The following is a 26,058-nucleotide window of genomic DNA, read 5'->3' on the forward strand; positions in this document are numbered from 1 at the left end:
AAATACATGCATGTTAGGTTAATTGGCGACTCTATGTGTACCCCACCTCTTGCCCAAAGTTAGCTGGGATAGGCTCCAGCATACTCCTGCAATCCTAGTGAGATAAGCAGCATAGAATATGGATGGATGTGTATCTTGTCTATAATCAATCTACAAAAAACTTTTATTGTTGTAATAATAATAACAACAACAACAACAATAATAATAATGCCTTGTGTTTGGATGCAGGCTTTACATTTTAAGTGTTTGTTTTCCTAAAAGATCTTGCAAAACTCCCAAGCGTCCTTCGTTAAAAAAATGGATTTTCCTTTCATTTTTTCCTTCCTTACATTTCTCCCCTTTGTAACTTAGTCTGTTGCTTTTAAGTAGGAAGAGTTATAGCTGGAAGCGGGAAAGTCATTGTATGTGTGCATGTGTGTGTGATGCAGCGTTTCCTCTTCCTCGCTTCTCTCAGTCTTTTTTTTTTTTTCCTGTTTGGGGAATTTGTTGCGAGCGTCCACAAACACATTGCAAACACCCGCCGGCCCAGCGCCATCGATTTCTAATTAGACGGCAGGATAATCGTTGCAGAGAGATGGAAAAGAGGAGAGGGAGAGATAGAGCGAGAGAGATGGCGAGGGGCCCGGATATATAAATATATAAACGAATTAAGAGACCGGATTAATTGAATGAATATGAGCGTTCTTTAAAAAAACAAAAAAACAATGTTGCATAAAAAGTCGGCCCACGCAGCATCTATAAAATATTACTAAAGTAGGCCCGTTATTATAAAAGCATAATAAGTACAACATATGACTATAAAAATGTTGGACTTGAACCAACTTTGCAGCCTCCTCCTCTCGTTGACTTTAATTAAGGTTTCATCATCCTCTTTGCAGGAGCTCGCACCCGAGGCTAGGTGCATGCACACGCTTTCATGATGCTCCGTCTCTCATCCATGCTCCCCATCCATCCATCCATCCATTCATCATCCCACCTTCTCCTCCTCAAGGCTCACCTCTCATCTTTTCTGCCTCTTCACGTCGCCGCCCCTCTCTCTGACCACTCCGGCGTATTGGGGTAGCTAATTCAAACGTTGCCCTCGCCTTATGCGTTCATGCCCTTTCATTAGTGATTCGTTACGGATGCACTTTTTAGGCAATTTGTCACAATTTCCAAAAACCCAACGGTCGGTGAACGCATCCTGGACGGTTCGTTAGGTACAGACCTGCACAATTTAATTAACAAAACTGCTTTTGCAAAGATGATAATGTTCACTTTTGCGCTATGCTTATTTATTTTACTTTCTTTTGTGATTTATATCATAGTTGGAGCTGTTTCTAATGTTTTGCACATTCCCATGCAGGGAAACAAGCAGGAAGGAGGAGGGTTATAAATCTACTCTGTTTTCATATTGAAACAAAAGGATGAAACATCTGATTAGTCTAATCGGTTTGCTAATACATTGATTAGCTTTTTCTTCCTGTATTTCTATCCTGTAGTTCTCCAGAGATTGAACTTAACTTTCTATGCACTCTGGAGGCATTATTTTTATTATTATAAGGAATGAAAACTTGCTTCTTAATATGAATAATACTGCAAATAACAATGCTAACTTGGATTCATTTTTGTTTATTTCAGTTCTTCTATTAAAATTGGCCCTCAAAGCCAGTTGATTTAAATAAAATTAATTGGGTGACCTTCATCATAATAATAATAATTATTATTATGTGACATGTTTTAAAATTAATTAAACAACCAAAATAATCATTATTTTTGTAAAGGCAGAATTTTTGGAAACAGCTCTTATTAGACGGTGCAGACGCATCTAATTTTGTGTAATTCCGGCGAGACGGCCCAGAAAAGCGTGGGGCGGGTAAAGCAAAGTGAACAGAGTTATGCTCAAGTGTGGTCGGTCTCAGCATGACGCATCCTGGTGGTTGAAATACTTTTAAAACACTTACAGTGGTAACCGGATTTGAGGCCTTGTGGGGTTAACAGCTTGATGAAATCCAAGTGGGTGCGCTGGGAGCAGAGAGGTGAGCGCTCCCATACAAATTGCCAATGATAGAGAGCGAGAGAATGGGAAGCTGTGCCATCACAAACCATAAACCCTATCACTCACATAGCAAACAGGTGCAGACTGCACCTGTTACCCTAAGATACACCACAACTATCATTATCACCACTATCATTGCTAGTGTAGCAGTGACGGCGCTTCTAGCGCCCCCAACTGGGCTGGAGTACGATACAGGTACAGTATATATGACTAAAGACCTTTGTGGTACCCCCTACGCCGTAGGGGTGTCAAACTCATTTTCATTGAGGGCCACATCGCCGTTATGGCTGCCCTCAGAGGGCCACTAGTAAGTGTCAGTTTTTATGAATTTAAATATGAATATAACCTCATAATATTATTAAAGTTGCCCATGCATTAGATTATTATATTTTTACTAACAAATTGATGGATAACTTGCTTCGAAATGAGAAGTGTAGTGAGAATGTCATGGTGACAAGCAGACATTCAAGTATTTGTTTTTGAGAAATGCTTGGAATATCTTGCTGCATGATTAGATAATACTGACGTTTGGAAGAACCGCATGCAGTGCAATTTTTCTGTCAAAATAACACATCAAATACATTTAGAAGGGCAGAGGTGAAGTGCATTATTGACATGCATTATTCCAAGGGTTTCGTGGGCCGCATAAAATGATGTGGCGGGGCCTTGTGTTTGACACTTGTGCCCTACGGCTTGTGGTCAGCATGCTTTGGAAGATGTGAACAAACACGTAATACAGATATCCTCAATCAAATTGTCAGTGACTTATTAGTGGCTAAATTCAAAGACACTTTGCTTAACGGCAGACGTGTTTTCGTGCTTGTTAGCCCCCAGAAAGGTGTGTACCAAATTTTGGTACACACTGGACTCATTTGGGGTTTAATAATAACGCCACCATGTGGTGCATTTGTCACAAACAGGCAACACAGTATGTGGTGCATGTTTTGAAACCTCTTCAACCTTTTGTGTGTAGCGGTCCAGAGGCAGTCGGGGTGTCCTAATTTTTTCCTAATCATGTCAATAAATTGGAATATTGTGCAAAAGTTATTTGATTCAGACTAAGAGAGCAATTAAAGGCTGAGGACGTTATGCAGTACATTTGCAGATTAGAGCGCAACACCGGTAGTTTACAATATAGAACTTTTTTTTTTTTTTTTACAATTTTTCATACTGAATGTTTTTTTTTTTAGCTTTAAGCAATAATCATGAAAATGATTTACAGATTAAGAAATACATTCTTGAAATATTTCACTCTGCGTAGACAGTCTATGAAATACTGTATAAGTGTTTCACGTTTGAATTCAACTGAAATAAATTAACTTTTCAACGATGTGCTACTTTCTGGAGATATACCTGTATATTTTGAGCATTTGTGACTTCCCTGTTGCATTTGTCTTTCGAATTGTATGCCTTAAGTTTCCAACCCCTGGTTTAAACCACTACATCCCTTCTGAATCTTAATTCTTCATTTTTTTAGTAAGGACTTTTCGACGTCTGTATACCGTAATCCCTCACCACATCGCAGATCAATTTTCACAACTTCACTCTATCACGGTTTTTAAAAACTAAATAAATTAATAAATCACGCTGTTTCATGGTTGAATATGGTCTAATAGTAAAATAAATGCATATTTAAACAAGTTTTACATATTCTTAGCATTTTCAAGCATAAAAATGGTTAAATGAAGTAAAAAACAAATACACTAAGTCTCCAACCAGCGAACACAATTGGTTCCAGACGACCGTTCTGAAGTCGAATTGTTCTTAAGTCGGGGAAAAGGTACATATACAGTATATGCGTATGTATGTAAATATGAGTTTGGATGCAGTAGTAATATTAAAACGAGGATAATTAATGAAAAAAACAATAATAAAAGTGATATAATAATACGTAATGATAAATGTTATTTACCTTTGAAGAGGAGTGGTCGAGCATACGTCGTTGTGGTGGAGTTGGAGGAGGAGATATTGAAAAAAAGGACTCTTCTAAAAGAGGTAGTGTTCTGTGGGTGGTGTAGAATTAAGCAGGCCTATTAACTCTTCATAAACTTTAATCACACGCTCTGTCCGGGTTGTATCATACAGCTACAATTTAGCTTTCTCTCCCCAGCGGCTTCCTGTACCTGTTGGTCCCATTAGCAGTGTCACAGTGCATTCTACTGGTCTAGCATGTAGTAGTATAAATAATGGAGTTACTGTACTAAAAGGCAAAATACATGAAAAAATAGACCAGTCGGATTGTGTTTGTATCTCCGAAAGTTCGTATGTCGGATGTTCGTAAGTTGGGGACCTAGTGTACAAGGCATTAAACGATGCGTTCAAATTGTGAATGTTTTATTGTACACTGGTCACTAGGTGTCACTGTTATTGTTATTTTCATGTTCGACGAGACAAGCACTTGGCTTTTATTGCATGTTTGGATTATCTCACAGCATAACAATAACATAATAATGGTGATAATAACAACCATAATATAATAATATTACAATCATCTATACCGCTTATCCTCACTCGGGAGGCAAGGGCCTATCCCAGCTGACTTTGGGCGAGAGGCGGGGTAGTGGTTGCCAGCCAATCGCAGGGCACATACTGTACATACAAACAACCATTCACACATGGACAATTTAAAGTCGCCAGTTTACCTAACATGCATGTTTGTGTAACGTGGGAGTACCGGACAAAATGCACGCACGCACGGGGAGAACATGCAAACGCCACACAGAGATGCCCAATGGAGATTTGAACCCAGATCTTCCAGATCTCCTGACTGTGTGGCCAACATGCTAACCATTAGGCTACCGTGCACGGCTGTATCCCATGCAAGCTAAAACTTAATTCTGAACCCCTGAAGTCCCTTTTGGTCCTCCACACATCCAGAACACATTTACAGCCGCACACACGAGCAAGTCTTAAGTCTTATGTCTCTGTTATTTTCTGTGATTATATCTACTACATTGGGTAATATGAGTGTAAAGGTGACTAAATGGGTGTTATCCCAGGTCTAGAGGGCTCTAATAATATTAGAAATCGTATTTAGAAGGTCGTGAACAAGAATCTGTGTTCTAACTATGAAAATATTCCATTTATAATGAAGGAATCCGACTTCTCGGAAATTTACTTATCGGTCTGGAACCAATTATCTGCGATAAATGAGGTATTCCTGTACTTTGGGGGAACAGTTTGGGGTTTACCCTTTTCTTTTGCAGCATTAGCACAGTGAGGTCCATAAAGGCGTGTTAGGATGAGTTTGGTGTGGCAGAAGTCCAGCAAACACCTCGACTGGAGATTGTGTCATAGCCAGGCCCAATATCAGTGACCTCTGACCTCACAAAGCCCCACAGACACGCATAGTGCCAATACTTTTGCAAAAAAAAAAACATCAAATGAATTTCGATCAGATTGTAATGGAGCTGCAACCTCCATCGTGATATCCTCTATTTGTTATCAATGTCTATTGCATCAAGTCGCTAATATCTCCTCATTGCATCCAGACGTCATGGATTTTTTCCTATCCAAACAACCAGTACCTCATATTGTACATCCACATGCTTACACACACAAAACACAGAAAATTCAATCTCTTCCCCTCGCGACGCCTCATACACAGACACAGAATCAAATGCACACACGTTGTGTCAAATCGAATCTCCCCCTCAGTGCGTGGTACACCTGCTGCGGCGGCGCATAATGCGGCGCATACAGTGCGAATGTGCGATGACGGATTACTGAATTAGAGCAATAATGACAAGTGACACTTGTGTTACCGCTCCCTGAGCCACTGCAGAGAGCGCCGGGGGTGTAAATAAAGAACAGACCCATGAGGGGGAGGAAGAGGAGGCGGGGGACATGAGTGGGAGTGGAACAATGAGACAGGAGACGACGGAAGTCATGGAGATGGATTTGGGAATTTTTCCAGCTTATTCTCACTGAAGTAAATAAGCTTCACGCGAGTGAAACTTCACACGTCCACACCCTTGTTTCCAGGGTGACTGATGATGTTGGAAATCCACAATAGAGCCGTAGATTACATGTGTGGCTTATCCACGCCTTTTTTCTGACTCACTCGCAAGTCTCAGGAGCCTTCGAGCAGGGTTATGATGACATCGACCTTCCCGAGACAATGTCTGTCAAATACGGCGTTGAAAAGTGTCTTGTATCAGTCGACTCACACAGAGGTCAACATCAGAGCCGTGAAAGTGGATGCAGCATGCTTGTGCCTTGTACACAGAACCCAGCAAATGTGTGCACTTTCACACAGTGACGTGACATCCCACGATCAGAAGCTTTGAGAAGCGAGTCGCAGGTGTTAAACATCACAACCCTGTCCCGGCATTACACACATACCCCATTTGGTGACAGTGGCGTTTACACAGAAAAAAGACAGCTTCGGCATTTGATATATAACCCATTGAAGTGGGATATTACAGCAACTGTGTGTGCTTTCACACAGCGGCACGGCAACGTTTTCAACACTACAGCACGAGAGAAGTGAGTGTCCGGTAATCAACCCACGTCCCAGTCCCGGCATTGCAGAATATCCTAACAGACGGCCTTCCTGCCTGCTACGGTTCTAATACCACCTCTAAGGTGGAAAATTGCCGGTTCGATTTCATTCCCCCATTCTGTGTCTGTCATTTTTACAGGACATTCACACAGAAAAATCGTATTGGCTTTCTTCCGTTTATAAACAATATGCACTTTCACACAACAACATCCTGCCACAGAGGCATCCCGCCACCAGATAATTAGATGATGCTCTGATGTGTTGTCAAGTAGCAACAATTGCTTTCACCAAAACGGGCAGGATAAGTGAGTATTGGGATATCCTTACACACAGGTGGGTATTCAGGCTCTGATACTACCTCTGAAAGTCGACATGTTCCCTCATTTTGTGTTGGTGCTGTTTATATAAAATGGTGACGCGTAAAAAGATGGCTTTTATAGGCTGTACAAAAACTATTATCTCTAATGCCATCGACTGTAAAGGTACTGATTGATGAGGTTCTAGCAGCACTCTGTTGGATCACGCCACATAAAGGTAACCCCTTTAGCCAGAATCTAACGTGCTGTGTTCACACTTTATGAATTTACATGAAAAGTAGAGCAGGGTCATTTGTAAGCGTTGTCGACTGGGGCGGTGTATCTGCAGGATGTGCCCCCCTGCCGACCCACCACCACCCACCCCTTTTTCACCTTGATGGGGCCGGGTCTCCACAGGCCTGCGTTGAGTATAGTAAACCATGCCAAATGAGGAAGAGGAGGCGCAATCCTCGCCGGGATGGCATGAATAAATCAGCACACCACCCGGTTGGTGCATTTGTAGTGGGGCAAAGAACGACTACACACATGCGGCAGGGATTCAAACACCGACGGTGGCTGTCGGGCTTGTACTCGGGGCTGATTTCAAACGCCGACGGTGGCTGTCGGGCTTGTTCTTGGGGCTGATTTAATGCAGCGTACATCAGTGAGAATATTCCTGTTGGCGCTTTGTCAGGGCTGTCAACGGGTGCTTGTGTTTGTCTCCTAATGGACAATCACGGGGGGGATACGAGGCTGCCAAGGAACAGCGGGGCCTCGCTTGCACAGGGACTGGGGCAAATGTTGGGATAGTTAGGGAAGAGGCAGCACAAGGGGAAGGAAGACAGAAAGAAATATTGACAAAGGGAAGATACACACATAAGTCACCCACCTGCAACCTGCCTGCTGTGGGTATTTTATAGAGCCGCTCTGCGCCGGCGGAACAGCATGACAGGCCAGTTCCTTCAAGGGAAAATATGGCCCCCGCTCCCGCCTCGCACCGTGCTATCACTCGTGTTTTCTGTCCACGGCGCCCGATATCATTCTGTCACTATACACGCCAGGCTCTTTTTTCCATCATCCCCCCATTTCTTTCCTCCCCCGTCTCCCGCCTTTTATTGGCGCCCTACATCGCACCTGTCATGTTCCCCTCCCTCCTTTCTATCCATCTTCTTGTCGCTCTCTTAATCCCCTCTCATTTGCTACCCCAACCCACACTGAGCCATCACCCCCACTACCATGTTTCTCTTCCTGCTTCCGAGTGCTGCCCCATTTCCGCTTCCTTCATTCATCCCGACTCGTTCCGGCCCACTTATCCCTCCCCTCACATTTTCGTGTGTCGTCTCCACTTTTCATAAGAATTTAGTGGTAAACTATACGAAAAATTAAGCACGATGTCATGTTATGGGCTGACTATTTTCTTCGTTGTGACCATCCAAAACATGGCAGATATGCGAAAAACAAACATTTGCCACAAAATGCAGGTGTTTTTTTGTACACCATTTGGGTAAATCACTTCCATAACATTACATAATAAAAACATCCTACAACAGATTACTGTATGCTTTGGTAAACTCCACCTTAACAACTTCGGGCAGGGATTTTCAACCCAAAAGTGGATCGGAGACCCTTTTTCACGTGGGTCGCAGGCCACTAAGATATATTAACCAAACATAACATTCAATGCACATCAGATGGCTTTCATTTCTTTCACTTTTCAGTGCATTTATTGTACTGACCTTAACATTTCATGTTGCTCCCTTATGATATATCACATTTTGTGTCCTTTTTGTATATTTCTGTGCACTTGCTTTGTTTTTGTTTTTTTTAAATACCTCAGTTTTGCTCAGTTTCTTATAATTATGTACTCTAAAATGCACTTTGCACATGTAGTCATATGCATGGCAATGGTAACCATGAAAACAGGCTCATATCAGTTCTTTCCTCAAACCATTTCACAGTTTTACTCCACATATTGATATGCTACACATTTCAGAGTTGTGTGTGCATATGGATGTTGAAAATTGTTTTTTTTTGTATTGTAAATGTATTATGTTGAAAGGACGTATTTGATTTTTTTTTAAACTTCTTTTTGCCTCAAATTAAAGAGACCGAGTTCTTTACTGAGTCTGTCCCATACTTTTACTCCACATATGCTAAAGGTTTTTGGCGTTTCGCATGCATAGAGATGTTCAATTGAATTGTATTTTTTGGATGATCTATTCGGCTCATATAAGACATTGCTCATGTTCTTTACTCAACGCGTTCCATAGTTTTACTGTCGATATGCTGAAAGTTTTGTGTTGTGCAGGCATGTAGATGATTTACATTCACATTTTTTTTGTTGTGAATGTATTTCTTTTTAAACAGAGGACAAAATTAAATATTTTTATCTTCTATTAAAGTGGGTAATGATTATGCGAAAATGCATAGGGAGCACAACAGGTTGAAAAAAGTCTTGGCAAAAGAGTGAAATGTTTTTCATGTTAATGTGACTGCTTTTAACTGTATTAACTCTGTTGATCCTTGTATCATTGTGATTTTCAATGTGCTGTATGGCGAACTTGAGTGTTCAAACATACTGAGGATTACTACCGCTGCTTTTACGTTTTGCATGAACTTCTAAGCTTTCTTTTAAGATGTATCATTACCTGCTACCTTCAACTGACCTTCTGACCCCTGCTTTTTGCCGTCTAAATCAACACCTGCATAAATTGCCTCTTCATCTGCTACAGGTCTCCACTTTTCCCCCAAAACTACCTTGATTCCTTCCATTCGCTCCTTATCTATCTTCCTCCTCTTTACCGCCGTGCACCCTCTTGCATTCCAGCCGGGCCTTCCCCTCTCTTATCCGCAGCCTGAGCACAGAGCCCCATGTGTCGGAATCAATTAGGGCTGAGGGCCGTCGCCGCCGCTCTTTCACGGAGGTAAATATTAAACTGCGCCAAGCACCAAGGAGGAAAAGAGGGAGGGATGGGGGGAGAGGAGGGGAGGGGGAGTGCGAGAGAGAGGGAGCCCTCCGTCCCTAATCCACCGCATCGATCAGGCGGGGATGAGGGTAATATATTATTTTGACAAGATACGATCCTCCGACGCGCACCGCTATCCCCGGCGATCGATTTCTTTTTTTCTCTCCTTTTTTTTCTTGCCTTTTCTCCCCCTCAGCGAGACTGGGACAGAGTTACTTGTGTGTTACTTTGTGTGTGTGTGTGGAATAGGGCGCGCATGCATTTGTGCACTGGAGTGTGGATGGGTGACAATAGGAACAGCATTAGGAAATGTGAGGAAGGGATGAGGATGGTGCTTGCGCTTTTACAAACAAGCTCCTGTCTAAACAGCTAAATCACACACGGCGGCGGCCCTAAAAAGACGAATGGAGAATTGCGGAATTTCCAGGATTGGGCGCATGCATGTGAGGCAGGGTTGACCTATTGTAAAGTTAAGTGTCCTTTCCCTGTTGTGGCCCCTCTGCTACCCGCTATATGGCTTTGTAAACTGTGTCTAAATGCTAAATTCACGGATCAATTTTTTATTCAACCTCCCATACCCTTCCCCTTTTCAGCGCCCCCTGTCCCTGTCCCCTCCAGCCTTCAAGTCATGCTGTCCTCCCATGATGAAGGGTGTCCTACCGGCCCTGTGTGTGTGTGTGTGTGTGTGTGCGTGTGTGTGTGTGTGTGGCAAAGCACTTCAAATGAAGTCCTACAAAAAGAAGCAGCAGAACATTCGGTAGAAGAATCAATAAAAGAAAAAAGTGTCAGCCTGTTACGATGCAGCTTTTCTTCTTGAAAATGACGACTCTTGTACTTTATTGAGAAAATTCACCTCACTAAGGTGATACAGCTAACAAGACTAAACTTTCAAGATGCTTTGAGCTTTTTTAACAAAAGCTCTTCTTAGTCGTTCCTTGTTAGAAGCCATCAAGCAATCTTCTACATTCAAGCTAGTGCTTAATAAAAAAAATGGTTTTGGTCCAGATTTCTTTGAACGTGTTTGCTTTTGTACAATATGCTCTATAGGAGTGGAATTCTCTAAAAACTCCATTAAAGTAAAATGCCGCCTGCGTTGTTAAAATGTAAGCTGTGCTAGAATGGATACAGCAGTACGTTGGTTTTCTTGGGTTCAGTTTTCGACTAAATTTATTGCCAAGAATATGTCTTGGTTTTCGTACACTGTCTCGGTTGTTGTGCCCAACAATTAGATTCAAGATTCAAGAGTTTTATTGTCATATGCATTGTAAAACAGGTAGTTATAGTACGCAATGAAATTCTTATTCTGTTCGTTCGTTTTCCTGAAAAAAAAAGAAAGAAAACACAAGAAAATGAATAAAAACAGAAGAGACATCAATACCAATCAATTAAAAGCAACAACAACAGAGAGAGACGTTAATACCAATAAATTAAAAGCAACAATAATATGTTCAGTGTTATGAGTGTGTGCGTGTGTTGCGTGTGGCGTGTGTGAGTGCTTCGTTGAGAAGCCTGATGGCCTGTGGGTAAAAGCTGTTTGCCAGCCTTGTGGTCCTGGACTTCAAACTCCTGTAGCGTCTGCCTGACGGTAGGAGTGTGAATAATGAGTGTTGTGGATGTGTGCTGTCCTTGATGAGGTTGTGTGTCCTTCATAGGACTCTATATTTATATATGTTTGCAGTGAGGGGAGGGCTGCCCCAATTAGTCCGTTTGCCTGCATATCATTCCATGGAATCGAGTGCCCAAAGTAAAAATTCCACACGTTGGTGACTCAGTGTTGTCATCTTATTAACACACGGAGTAACATGTCTTTGTTAGCCTGCTCTCCACTCCCACCTGGAGTCATTCCCACTTAGCTCTGTCGCCGCTCTATGACATCATCACCAGTTGACTCTATAGTTCTTTGTTAACTAACACAGTTTCACCACAAGTCTCTGCTTTTTTATTGAATACGGCTGCAAAATAACACAGCATGGGGTTTATCAAAGTTGGCCCCAAGGAAGGTGAAGAACACTATTGAACTCAAGTGGTGTCCAACATATTTTGGAATATTCTTTGTATTCCGTTTGTATTCAGTCTTCCGGACATGTGGGCAAGAAGTGACGTCAGCGTTTAGAGTTGCGTTTTACCTCAAAATAAACGTAATTGTTGTTTGTGTTGTGTTTTTAATCCAGAAATGAATACAATATTAGGTATTGTATTGGACTAAAATGTATTTTTATTTTCAAGAACAAAGAGCTGTACAGTGGAACCTTGGTTAGTGTCAATAATTAGTTCCCGAAGGTCTGACTGTAACTGAAACGGATGCTAACCGAATCCATTTTTCCCATAAGAAATCATGTAAATCCAATGAACCCATACTAGAAAGCCAAAACACAAAACATGTTCTATAGTTTTATTATGGTTTTACATGCAGAAAACAATTCCAAATGCATATAAATACATACAGATGATGAAATGAAAGGGAAAATTTAAAAATGTAACATTTAAGGTTACTTTTACCTTCACAGAAGACGTGCTTCTTGACATGACTGTTCCTAAAGACACAATGTGGCAGCAGGACCTACACCTTTCTCTTTAACACTTTCCTGTTTTGCCATGATTTATTTCTTGAAATCAACATGGTTTCTCGCCACAATAACACAAAACGGAGCCAAAGAAAGTTGCAAGTGCCCGCATTTTGATAAAGAAGGTGAGAAACACAAATTAAATAAAATAAATAACTCAAAACAGGAAGGTGGTGTTGAAGAGGAAAGTGTTGATCCCGCTGCCACATCGTGTCTTTGGGAACAGCCGCGTCTTCAATGAAGGTAAATGTAACCTTAAATGTTCATTTATTTTTCATTTCGTCATTTGTAGGCATTTAGAATTGTTTTTGTGAATGTAAAACTCTAATTCTAAAACTATAAAAACGTGTTTTGTTTTTGAGAGCCAACCGCTGATGACGTCATAAACCACCAACATCAGTGACCGGGTGCCACTTTGTTAGCAAGCTAAGAATGCTAACAGGATGTTTTGTGACTAAAAAAATACATTAACAACACAGTCGGACTCACGCAGTGTATTCATAACACGACAAGACGCGTCATATTGCGCATTAACCGCAAAAAGTATGCAAATGTTGGCATAAATTTCCGACATTAACCGAAAAACACCAGGGTTCTGTACAGATCTTGTGATGTATCGTATTTGGTTTTCATCCAAATTATCGATTGCAGCACTATCGCTGCACCATGACATCATCGGTATCAAAATGTCAGCATAATATCGTGTCGTGTTTATTAGGAAAAAAAAAAACAACTCGTCTCGCACTTTCTGTTAGTTCCCCTCTTTCTTTCTGTAACCTCTTGCTTTTATTGTGCCATTTTCTGCCACTTTGCTCCCAGAAAGGGAGGCCATAATGCATTCTCTCCCCCTCGCCGTCCCCCGCTGTGAGGGAGAGTAGCCTGGCCAGGGAGAAGTGGAGATGGGGTGGAGGGGTGGGTGGGGGGGTCAAGGTGAGCTCTAATACACTATTGATCCGCCCCAATTGAAAACCTGATGGAAATTTTACCTCCCTCCCCTCTGTTCCTCCTCATTTCTGTGTACACCCCCGCTTCTCTCCTTCCCTACTATCCACCTTCCTTCCCCGTGCATCCTTCCTTGTGTCCGGACTCTTCCTCTTTTTCAGCCGGCGCCAATCTCTTTTCCCTCCCCGCTGAATGTCTCTTTCAAGTGTTGACCACTTTCTTCGCCTCTCTAGCCATCCCCGTGCTGGGTTAGCGCTCTGCCTCCATGTCTTTTAAAGCTAATCACAGTCATCTTGCCATCTCCTTTCCCCCCCCCCTTCAACCCCTCCCGCTGTTTCTGTCTCTGTCACTCCCTCATCACAACCACCCCCCCACCTATTCTCTGAGTGTGCATCAGATGGTCCATTTCTCACTAACCCAGTGCATATTGATCCCGATGGCAGTAGCATGCAGGGTGAGGGCTGCGAGGACGGCTGCTTCAGTGTATTAAACGCCACAAACGCTTTGGACGTGGGGGCCCGTGACACGCCTCCGCGGCAGGGCTCTGTCAATAGCTGCTGCCTCCTGTCAACAGCAGCCAAATGGCCACTCAATCTAGGAGGCGCGATGGGACAACCAAACTAGACGGAAAAATAAAGGGAGTCTTCAGTCCAATCAAATGACATACGTGGGGATCCGTGGACATGAGTTTGCCGATTAACGTCATTTAAGGCGAAGTGCAACTGAATTTTGCAGAAAATGTAGTCGCCACTTAATAAGCTTGGCTCGTTTCTACTGTAAGGGTGTGAAGGTGAGAAACACGGACATCACTAGGTCGGGTTTAGCGGGACTTTAGGCCCCTTAAAAAGTTCATAAGGACCCCCCCCTAATTACAGCTGATCAAGTTTTTTCATGTAAAAATGAGTTCAGGCATGCACTTAACACAAACTAGTGAGAATGTGAGGAGACTGCCTATAAACAAATACTGGTAGTCCTCAGGTTACTTACGAGTTCAGTTCCTCGGATCTTATGCCTGAATTATATTATTATAAGTCACTGACATTGTACACAGAACACATGAAAGACATAAAATACGCCCTGTGGTTGTCTTGCACTTGTCTTGGTGAGAGACAGGCTTATTCGGAGGAGGAAGTCTGAATAATGACACCACTACGCTGCTTATGCGGTTGTCACTGTCCTTTTCATAGAAGAAGATCCTTTCACATCCGTAAGAACACCATCTTTATCCTTCATGATGGTCGCCGCCTTTCAGCAGCTTTGACTGGTCGTGCAACAACTGTTGATTTCTCCACTGATCATCTTACAATGTCTAATTTGACTTTCACTTTCACTTTTAAGTGCTGCCACAAGACGAGTCTGCCTCACTGTGTTGGGAGTCATGGGGGAGATTGAACTGAAATAGTGAACTGAGACGAACAAACGTGACACTGCCCTTCCTCTCAGCGTAGCGACCGTGTCCGCTAATGTATTCATCCGCTTATGTATGACTCTGTCGCGCGGACGTCGCTAGTTCTCACATTCTTTTTGTACAATATTACTAATTAATGGCAGTGCTTACGTTACGTATGTAACCATGAAACAGTGACGCTCTGAACACCGTAAATTGAGGACCACCTGTACAAGTTATTATTACAAATAATGAATTCATAGATGAAGTCTGTTAGCGCAATGAAAGATTCCGAGACTCACTAATGATGTCCCCGATGAGAACTACTTTTTTTATTGTAATTGTTCAGTTACTTGGTTAATTAAGCAAGCTACACAAAAATACACACTGAAGGACTTTTGGTGCAAATGTGCCATTATTTTTCTTGTCATTCCTCTCTTTTTCCACGTGCTTATAGTTTCAGTCAAGTTTACATGTAAGACACAACGTGTTTCCTTATTATTTATTGCGAGTTAGCAGGATTACACCAAAAACTCGACGACTGACGTCGCACACAGAAATCTATATAAAACGGAACCTAAATGTATTTTCTGTCTTCGCAGAGTGTTTTATAAGGCCAACTAATGTACGGACAGACAAACCAACAAAAAATTGGCTCAATGATAATTTTTTAACCCCCTATTCGTGGAATTGAGTTTTGCGTTTCTCTTTTAGTGATATCACTCCATGAAAGAAAATGGTAGAGACTAGTGGTGTAACAATACGTGTATCTGTATCGAACCGTTCAATACACATGCGTACCGAACCTGAATTGAACAATATTTGATCCACTTACTGACGTCGCTCTGTGCTGAAAGCTCAGTGTATCTGCGATCAACTACTTTGGCTTAGGTTGCATTGTCAAGCACAGAGCCACTGAGCTCCACGCTCCCACATTCATACCATGCTGAAAATGTTGAAAAATGTTGGTAATTTCAAAAAATTCAAATTAAAAAAGGCAAGGTAATTTAATTTTTGCATAAAAAAAATATGGAACTGAAACACAGACGTATCGAACCAAACCGAACCGTGAATTCGTTGCACCCCGAGTAGAGAGCGACTGATCCTAAAGGCTCGTGTGATTCACGCTAGTCCTCATAAATGTACAAACAAAAGTACAGCGGGCTAAAGTTTTTTTTTTTGTTTGTTTTTTTGGTTGAAGGAATTTATTTTTTCCCCCTCTTTTTTCCCTCCAAAATGGTCAAATCTGACTAATCTAATCATTTTTAACGCCATTCTCCAGAAAGTAATCTCCTAATGGACAAACAGAGATTCACAAATGCTTCCACTTTTTTGTTTCATTTTTTTCTCCAATGTTTTAATAACAATACAAATATTTCCTCCTGCCTCACAATGAAAACGGTATAGCCACATTTGCTTATTCCAAATTTAGCTCCATGTCGGTCTCCGTGACTCAGAACGTGTACGAACATTAGGCAAATATGACAACTCCACATTTGTATTACGACGCCACCATTTCCCCTGCCTCTAATTTAGATGGTTGAGTCCCATCTGCCTAATGTTAACATTTTACATGATCCTCCACAAACCAAAAAGTCATCCGATATACTGTACGTAAAAGCAAAAACACTTGCACTTTGATTCTTTCAACATTTTGTTAACAGGACCACTGAGCTCTTCTAGTTTTCCATGAAAATGCTATGTTTTTAATCAATATAAACCATATATAAACATGAGCAACAGTAAATCTTTGCATATTTGCCACTCAGCATTAGCTAACCCGCAAATTACGATTTTGAAATTAAATAACTCCTTTTTTATTTCTAGGAAAACCCTGTGATTTTTTTCTCCACAAAATAGGCCGTTTAAAGAAAACCCATCTCATTCACACTACATTGGTAATGATTTATAAATATGTGATAATAAAGGATAAAATCTCAGCATATTATACAATACTTAATGGCTGAGCGCTTTGTTTGCAACTTATATTCCCTGATGGTGGCGCCGCATTCTCAGAAAAGGAGCACGAGATGCACAGCTCCTATTTACTCGTTTGCATCTTTAAAGCACCAGCTGGCGTTGTGCCTTACATGTCATCAATTTAATCATCATCATTGTTCATTATCATTCATCAGTGGTAAGTACTTCAAATACTTCAATAAGTATGTGATGTATATTATTGGGCTTTAACTTGGATTGTGCTTTCATGCATTTAGCTCGTTGGCTTCCTTCGTCATGAGTGAGCAATGGCAATAAAGGAGAGGGGGATGTGGTTACCGTAGCTGAATCTAATCTAATAGTTAAAATGTTCACTTTTATTGCAAATGCCCATCCGAAAACAAACGACAAGTCAACCTCAAGCTAGCAGGAGGCTTTGGAGAGGGAGGAGAGAGCCACTGTGGTGCCTTGAGTGTCAAAAATTTTATGGGTACCTTCTCAGCTACAAATAATTAAGAATTGGTCTCGGAAGGTAACCTTTGCAAACAGCAGGGATCTACTGTATTTTCTAAGTTAACCAAAAATGTTAAGATTTCACTAACTACTTTTTGCCCCACAAAATTCTCATCAGAGCCGGTGGTACAATGATGCAGAGGAATACTTGATCTAGCTTCATTAATTACACAAATAGACGTAATAAAAACTCAGCTGGGTCCTGTAGAAAAACAATTGAGCGCGTGTAAGCAAAGCAACAAAAGGGCCCCTATAGCCAGGCCTTAACAATGCCGAAGGCACAACTACCCATTATTTAACAAGGCATACAAACTAGATCTCTTTGACTCTCTATGCAGAGTTTGCCGCTATCACGGACGCTGCTCGGGCGGGAGATAAATGGTGGGAGCGCACCCAAGTGTGTGTTTGATTTATGTACTTTTGTGTACGTGTCACACAGCCCTGCTATCACAAGGCACCATCTCCCAATAGACATAGCCACGCTACAGCGGCGGAGGGACCCCCATGTCGACCCTCCCCCGAGACACATGCGATACACATCTGGAACAGCGGAGGAACACACCGAGAAGGGATTGGAGGAGGTGGAACTAAGAAGGTAGCACATGTTGTTTTCATATTGTTAAAGGCTCACTTTATCCTTCACTTTTGTCTTTTTCCCCTTTTCACACTTTTGACTTTGATGTCACCTTTACTACTTCATTCCACTCCATTTTTGAGTTTGTGCATTGACACACTCTGACGTGTACAAATGATTATACGCAAATAAAATAAAGTTTGATGTAACAGTACTGTGTAGAACCATGTTTACATGCGTAAATGCTCCAATTCACGCCTCGATTCAAATAACCTCTCCGAGTCTCGAGTGTGTGGTCTATGAAAGCAATTAGCTGCCAGGGTGTCAGGCAACCTCCTGATGTACTTTATTTTATTAACTCAATAAGATGGCAGATGACATATCATGCAGCATCCAGCAGCTTTAGCTAGCTCTACATGCGCTTTAAAATATTGGTTGCGCTGCCAGTGTGGAACCCATGTGTGTTACACATGCTGTAAATTCAAGATTCAAGAGTTTTATTGTCATATGCACAGTAAAACAGGTAGTTCTGCTATGCAATGAAATTCTTGTTCTGTTCATTCTCCCAGAAAAGAAAGAAAAACACAAGAAAATGGATAAGAACATCAGAAACATAAATACCAATAACTTAAGCAACAACAGAAGAGACATTAATACAAATAAATAAATCAATCAATAAATAAATAAATAATAAAGTGTTATGAGTGTGTGCGTGTGTTGCGTGCGGCGTGTGAGTGCTTCGTTGAGAAGCCTGATGGCCTGTGGGTAAAAGCTGTTAGCCAGTCTTGTGGTCCTGGACTTCAAACTCCTGTAGCGTCTGCCTGACGGTAGGAGTGTGAATAATGAGTGTTGTGGATGTGTGCTGTCCTTGATGAGGTTGTGTGTTCTCCGTAGGACTCTAGATTTATACTTGTACCGTATACATGTACTGCTGTGCATTAATGTTGGCTGAACAGTTCGCTCCTTACCACTATTACAACATTGGTTCTGTTGCCCCTCTGTTGTGCAATATACAGTCAAACCTCGTTTTTTGTAAGTTTCAGTTTCCGTCAAACATTTTCACCAAAATATCGACTAGTACACTACACGACTCACCGTCCATGCATTCTTTTATTGAGTGAGCTTACTAAATTACCTGCCATAAAGCCATAAAGCCAAAGAAAGCTGCGAGTGCCAGCAATTTGAATTCAATCTCGCCAGGATGTACCGGATGGTGGCATCAACAGAAACTTCTAATGAACTTATGTTTTTGCATTGTTTTCTGCATGCAAGACTATAATCATCTCTATGAAATGTAGTTTTTGCTAATATTTTGGTTGTCTTTACGTAATCAACTTTAGGAAATAATGTATCAGCCTCTCCAGCCATCGCCTGCTTTGTGGTTTAGGTGAAACATCCCTGCTATAATTATAGAGAAATGACGATATGGTACATTGTTTTAGACTGGAAGCAGACCATCCCTTCCCTCTCTGTCCTCAATTCCCGCCTCTCCTCACCCTCGTCATCCATTCCTTTCGCCCTAGGAAGGAATCAGTCTCACCTTAATTGCTCTTAAATCGGATTAATGACTGACCAGAGGACAAGTTGACTTCATCTCTCTTCTGGTAAAGCACTCCCTCTCTCTCCTCCGCCTCTCATACATCACTCATACATTTTCTCTCTTCCCTCCCTTGCGTCCTTCATGTGTCGTCCCTCTCTTGTCTCCAGTCCCTCTTCCTCAGCCTCTTCAAACTTCATCATCCAACCTCGTTGACTCGTTTGTTACGCTCCACTCTGTCCAAGTTAGTGAAATTAGGTTCACCCGCACAAGCTAATTAGATCCAATAAAAGTGCGGCGCCATTTCACACCTCTGCAAACTATACCACAATATTACTAAAAATAAAATAAAATTACAAAAAAAAACATGCTTATACCTGAAGTGATCACATATGCTAACTTCGGTTTAATTCAAAATAGGCACCACACAAACACCATATAAGACAATCAGCAAAGAAAGGTAATGATAGCAATGAAAAGGTTGTAATTGAATAAAATGAAAATAAAATTTAGGGGCTGTACTGCGAAAGTGGCTCAACAAAACCAGGCTTTGTGCTCAAGGTGCAGCTCAACAAAACCCACGTTCCCCAAACAAAGTTAAATGGTCATCAACGTACTTTGTCAAGTACGGTTCTCGGCTTTTGTGCTCAGTGCGCATTCACTCAAAATGTCTACGTCCGTGTAACTCGAGGTGACCACTAGGTGGCAGTGTTGACATGTTTTCTTGCGACCTTCTTCCTTTGTGACATTATTTTCCTTTTTGTTAGAATAAAGAAGTGTTTTTTTGCAGTTGATTGATGCCTCAGAGTGCTTATTCCTCCAGCAAATATTGTAATATAAGAAGACGAACGGGTATTCATGCAAGGACCACTGTGACACATACGTATGCCAACATTGACCAAGTTAATATTTCATGTTGCATTTTATTCCTGATGCACGGCTCAAAAAGTGAGCAAATGTAGCGTATTCTCTCGGCTGAAAATCTATATCTCTTATAGAGAATTTCATCAGAATGCTAGAGAATCTGTGTGATCTCAAAGTAGCCACTCCCGTCGTAGTGCTGCCCGAATTGTTCTTGCTCCCACGTCCACCGGGTTCTTAATAAACGGTGACACCATCTCAGAATGAGTTACACAGTGAAACAGCGGCGCTTTCACAGCCGATTTTAAGCTGAAAGTCTGGTTGAGACCAGGTTATGAGTTCAGCCCAAGTTACCATGGTGATATACTGTAGCTGCTTTAAAAGAGAGCTACCTTCGTTGAACAGGCAAGCCTGGCTTTACACTCAACACACCTCGCTAACCCACTAAACAGGCCTCGCAGAACACCCCTTTGTGTTGTTGCTGTTTTCTGTGCATTCAATGTGTGTTTGAACAGAACAAGAATTTCATTGGATAGCAGAACTACCTGTTTTACTGTGCATATGACAATAAAACTCTTGAATCTTGAATATTTCTGTTTGCCTAGACAACCTGAGTGCCGAGTAGGGGAGTGGCAAGGAGACACACCTGTGGTAGATTGGCAATTAGGCGTACTTAGCTGTTATAGCAGAAGGATGCAGAGTTGTTTTTCCGCCAGCACATGCTAGTGTGTCGACGGCTCTTGACAGCTTGTTGGATTACCTGCGCACATACTCCCTAATTGTGTTCCAGTTCCTTCTATGGCAAGTAATTATTGTTTCTGTTTCGCTCTGGCATCCTCCGTGTCTCCTTTGGACTACTGCTTTTTTTTGTGCTAGCATCCTGCTATGTTTGACTCTCAAGCCTTTTTGCTTCACCCTTAGTTTTGCTATGCCTTTTTACCATGCCTTGTGTTTGAGACTTTTTCCTAGCCACAGTACTACGCTTTACGGTGTACTCTGTTTTTTGTCTCTGAGAACTTAATAAAGACTTTTGGTTTTGGTGCACACACCACTGACTCGCATCTTGGGTTCCTATCTTCACAAAATAGTCTTAAAGATGTTTAAAAAACTTAACTTTGGTGAAAAAAAGTCTTCATCCAAAAAAACTGGGATAAAATGCAGTAAGTCCTTCAAAAACGCCTATTAAAATAATATCTGCATTAAAATATATTTTTTTATTATTATTTTTTTTAAACATGTCGCTCTTCTAAGTCCACCCGGACATTTTTTGGCTTTAGAGCTGTAACAGAAGCTGGACGGCCCACAACTCCCCGGACCGCAGTTTACGTTTACCACCTGACACTCACTTCTCTGGTGTTGAAAGCAATTGTTGCTGTCATACAAATATTTAAAATGTCACACCACATCATCATGCAAAACATTCTCTGAACATGGCATGCGGTGTTGCTGTGTGAATGCGCACACATCCCTCTTTCTTGGGTTTTGTGTGAGAAGTACAAGCGAATAAATCTATAGTACCATTCCATCTCTGATGAGCCAATTTTGCAGGGTTTCAGAGCGTTAGAAGCTTAGAAATTGAAAGGTTTTTTTTTGTTTTTTTTTTACTTCCGTTCCCCCATGCGTCATATGGAAAACACATTCCAGGCATGTCAAAATTAACACATGACAGTAAAGTTACTATGTAGTTTACTTGACTGCAGTAAGAGTCCAAAAATGGGTTTGGGGGGTTCACTCAAAAGCATCTAATGTTCTAGCACAGTGTGTGATGCTGGTTAGCAGCACATAAGTGCAAAGAGATTGTGGCCCTCTCTAAATCCCTCCTGCAGTTCACCATGCTGAGGTAGAAGAAGAGGAAGGCCAGCCCGGTGGACAAAAAAAAAGCTCATTTTCCTCTTGGTTGCACTCTGCTGCAGGCTGGCTAAACATGCCACAGGAGACCGCCAGCACTCATACACCTTTGTTTTCTTCTAGCAAGGAGCTGTTAGCAGGATTACGCTACAAACTACTTTGCCGTTTTTCACAAAAGTTTGCAGAGGAAAGATATTTTGGTGCTAATCCGTGTAATGCTCAACATGCAGCAAACAGATCACGACGAGGGATATTTATATTTAAGGCAGCCCTCTCAGTAGATGTAGTAGCATCTTTCACACAAACATTCCCCAAAAGTGGCATCTCAGAGACCTAACAGGATTCAGTTGACTTGAACCTGAATTTAGTTTAGAATACATGAGGAAACGATACACAACAATATTTTTTGGTGCAAAATACATTTAACACAGAATTTCCGGGGCTGCAACAGAACTTGCACCCTCTGCCTTAAAAGGCAGCAGCTGTACTATTACACCAACAGTGGGTGAATTCTGCCATTTAGTTCTCATTTTGTTAATTGCTGTTAATCATTGTGGCAACAAGCATGGTATCAGATTACATTTTTTCATTTCTCCTGCCTTGGCCTGACCGAGTGTTCTATGCCTAACGGCAGCGATGCACAGCTTTTGCGCATTTGCCCATGGATCGTGAGGTCCTACGCAAAGCACGTGTTCTGCCTGTAGGGTGTGCGATACTGATATATGCAAAGTTTTGTAATCATTAGACAAATGGTCAATAGACTTATGGATAATTAGTTGCTAGGTCCCCCCGTGCCTCTGTTAAGACATTTTGCTTGATGGCCATGTTTTTCAACCAATCTTGATGACATTTTACACACATGTTCCAATTATTGTAGTGATTCGGCTAAACACCCTAAAGTTACAGTAGGTGTTTCTGTAAAGCGCACTGAACTGTGTGAGAAATTTCAAGCCAATCCCACATGTATGGTTTAGTAACAAAGCCACCATGGTGTATTTAGCAAAAGAGTAATAGCACAGGCAACACAGTCGGGGTGCATGTTTTGACACATTTTCACTGTGTTGTGTGCAGCAGTTCAGGACTCGGGAGCTATTAACACTAGAACGTGTTCAGGTCAATACTGCAAAGTGTTTTAGCGCTTCCGCCTCATTCACACGGCAACGGCGCTCTCGGTGCACGTAAAGGATTTAAATTTTTTTTTTTAAACGGCTTCCAAGGGTGGGAAAATCTGATAACGCCATCTTGTCGTGGCCGTAAAGAGAAGTAGAACCGCTGCTTGCTGAAAACAATGACGTCACCACCCCGTTTCCGTCACATGACCAGAAGTGAGCAGGTTGTGTACTGCTACCAAAAAGGCAACATAAAATCTGAATATTTCAACTGGCCTGACTTCTAGTCCACATTCTCCTGATATTTCTTATACTCCAAAGTGACTCGCAGAAATAATTTCACTTCATCGTAAGTCTAAACAAGTCGGAGAAGTGGAAGACGACGGTGTTGTGCACATGCATTCTTTCTTCTTCTATTGTTTTGGTGTGTCGGGTGACTTTGTCTTTGTCTTACGTATTACATCGTTTTCACCCAGTGGTACGTTCCCGTGTGGATGTGACTACTGAGCTGACACTGTGGATACAAATTTTTTTCAACCTGGCAACAAAAAAAAAACAAGAACCCAGGAGCGTTCCCGTGTGGACAAGGCCTAGGAGAGATAGCTTCCACAAACTTTGTTTGTTCAGTAAAAATACAGTGAATAATCCTCCACATATCCAAATAACGGTGGTAGTAAATTTCCATTGTTCATTTCACACAGAACCTGCAATCAATTACAGGTGAAACGACGTCATCCCCAGCTCTATTCCGGCAATACCCATTCCATGTTGGAGCTGTTTCTATACAGAAGAGTGAACACTGACATGCGGAAAGATGGTGAAAAAAGGCAGTGTCAAAGGGGATTTTGAGTCCATGTCTCTCCCAAATCTACCCGTCTCCCTTCCCATCCCTGCATGCCCATCTGCTCGGCCGTGCTCCTCGCCGTGCACTCCGTGGCTACGGCGGCGAGCTTCAGGATTAATCTTCAGCTGGTCCTCAGGCCTTAAACGCCCCGCGAGGATGATAAGAGTTGCGGAGGATTTGTCAAATTGCGCTCCATTGATTAAGTGACCTTTCACGCCTGCGAGTCTCTCTGAGCCACTCCTGCTAAGCGCTCCCTCCGACAGCAGAGATAGATGGATACGTGCCACTGTTATCATTGTGTACAAGTTTGTAGTCGCCTGCTGTGGAGACAACAAGTAGTGATAAAAGATAGACGAGGAGGAGAGTCCTTCACTTGCCCTCCAGGCTCTGGAGTGTAACAGGTAGAGAAGTGTAGTAAGAGAGTCTCCCCCTCAGCCAAATAAGTAATGAACGATGAATAATGAATACTGAGATGCACATTTTAAGACGAGCCGAGGGGCTAATATCAGACAGGAAGACTTAGGAGGGAGGGCGGAGGAAGCCTTTGCGGCGTTGATCGGTAATGGCCGACGGCGATGGCTCACGGACGCATTTGATTAGTCGCAAGCATGCATGTACTTCTTTCAAGAGCAAATTTTAAGGCTTGTCCAAGATAAGCTCCAAAAATTGCCAAATCTACCAAGTTACGTCATCCTTCAGTTGTACAGCAGCACAGGAGATGCCCCGATTCGAATTTTTAGAATGGCCACTGACAGGACAGTCACTTCTGTCGACTTCTGGATGTAGTGGAAGTGGTATGTAAAACCCTCATGTGTCAGCCTTTCCCCCACTCGGGTTAGCTTTTATTGGGTGCCTGAAAAAAGTCAAATTCTATCTTCTATAAGTAGGCAGGCATTCGTCCTGGGGGAGGGCTTTTTGATTGAATTTAGTGTGAATATATATTTTTAAATCATTCATATCTATGGATATGTGGATTTTATGGCAGCACATTATATATTTTAGTAAGTTAGGGTGTAATTTGGGTCTTGGGAAAATCCTGTTCAAACAGAATACAAGCTACAATATGAATTGATATGCAATTTTAGATTTACAAAAAATGTCTAATATTTTAATTGTGTTGTTTTGTCTCTATAGATTAGCTACGTACTCTATAGATTAGCTATTTACAGGACTAGATTGTTGCATATTTTACAGTTTTAACAAATTGTCACTTTGACAATTTCCCCATCCATGCTGTCAATAGTTTCTCATGACTTATTATTCTCATGAATTGTAAGAGAAATATAAATAAACGAGAATTATATATATATTTAAATTGAAAGGGAGTGAAGCGATGAAAGTAAAGTTGACCCACCTGGACCTCCGCGTCGCCCCGCCTCAGAGAAGCACCTGAGGCTGACGCCGGACCGCTGTCTGTCGGCCTGCGCAGAGAGATTTTCTCGCTGTTGCGCTGTGGGGAAGGTTCGCGTTGCAAAACTTCTTCCCTAAAAAATAACACAGAAATGAATTTGACACATTGTAATAGCAGAAAAAATAAAAACAGACTTATTTTGATTTCGGTGCTGAAGATAAATGCATTATCAGTCGATAAATAGCTCTTTGTGTGGCGTCATTCCCCCACTGGACCGCAAATCAATCACCTTATTTACTCTTTACTGTCTTTTTGACAGCCCAGAAAAAGGCAAAACACCTTTGATGAACGACAACTTAGTCCAAAATTCCTTTCAAATAATTTTATTTCATAATTAAACAAAATTAAAATGAAATAAATAAGAGGCTTAAGGAAGCATTTTAAATCATTATAATGATTTACCTGGTAATATGGCAAAACTATTAATTTTTGCACGTGTATGCTATTATTTTGCTATTTTTGAATGCTAAAAAATTATACTTATAGAGTACAAGGCATGAAGTTGTTGCCCTTTGCGGGGAGGCCCCGACGAGGCTGTGCTGACTTGTTATCGACTCACTGGCAAGAATATTGACCACACTAACTAGCCGCACTTTGATCACATGACATTGCTTTCCACATGACAACACATTCAGGGTAGGGGACGTTTTTTTTTAAACGAAACCCCCCCCCCCCACAATCAAACGAGTTGTTACAAGAAGAGCCCCAATGCAGAGGCCTTGAAGG

At 41.7% G+C, this 26,058-nt stretch overlaps 1 protein-coding gene across 4 annotated transcripts in view; it reads right to left on the reverse strand.

The window, feature by feature from the left end:
* Window positions 1–26,058, reverse strand: part of erfl1 (Ets2 repressor factor like 1) — a 127,672-nt gene that overhangs the window by 35,223 nt on the left and 66,391 nt on the right. For 3 of the 4 annotated variants that reach the window (XM_054783062.1, XM_054783063.1, XM_054783061.1), the window contains one exon: window positions 25,276–25,405. The gene's annotated coding sequence lies outside the window, so the exon portion shown is untranslated. Of the gene's footprint in view, window positions 1–997; window positions 1,241–25,275; window positions 25,406–26,058 lie in introns of those variants that run through there. The other variant, XM_054783064.1, reaches the window with a different exon arrangement.

Source organism: Dunckerocampus dactyliophorus, chromosome 7, assembly GCF_027744805.1.
Source record: "Dunckerocampus dactyliophorus isolate RoL2022-P2 chromosome 7, RoL_Ddac_1.1, whole genome shotgun sequence".
Taxonomy (NCBI): Eukaryota; Metazoa; Chordata; class Actinopteri; order Syngnathiformes; family Syngnathidae; genus Dunckerocampus; species Dunckerocampus dactyliophorus.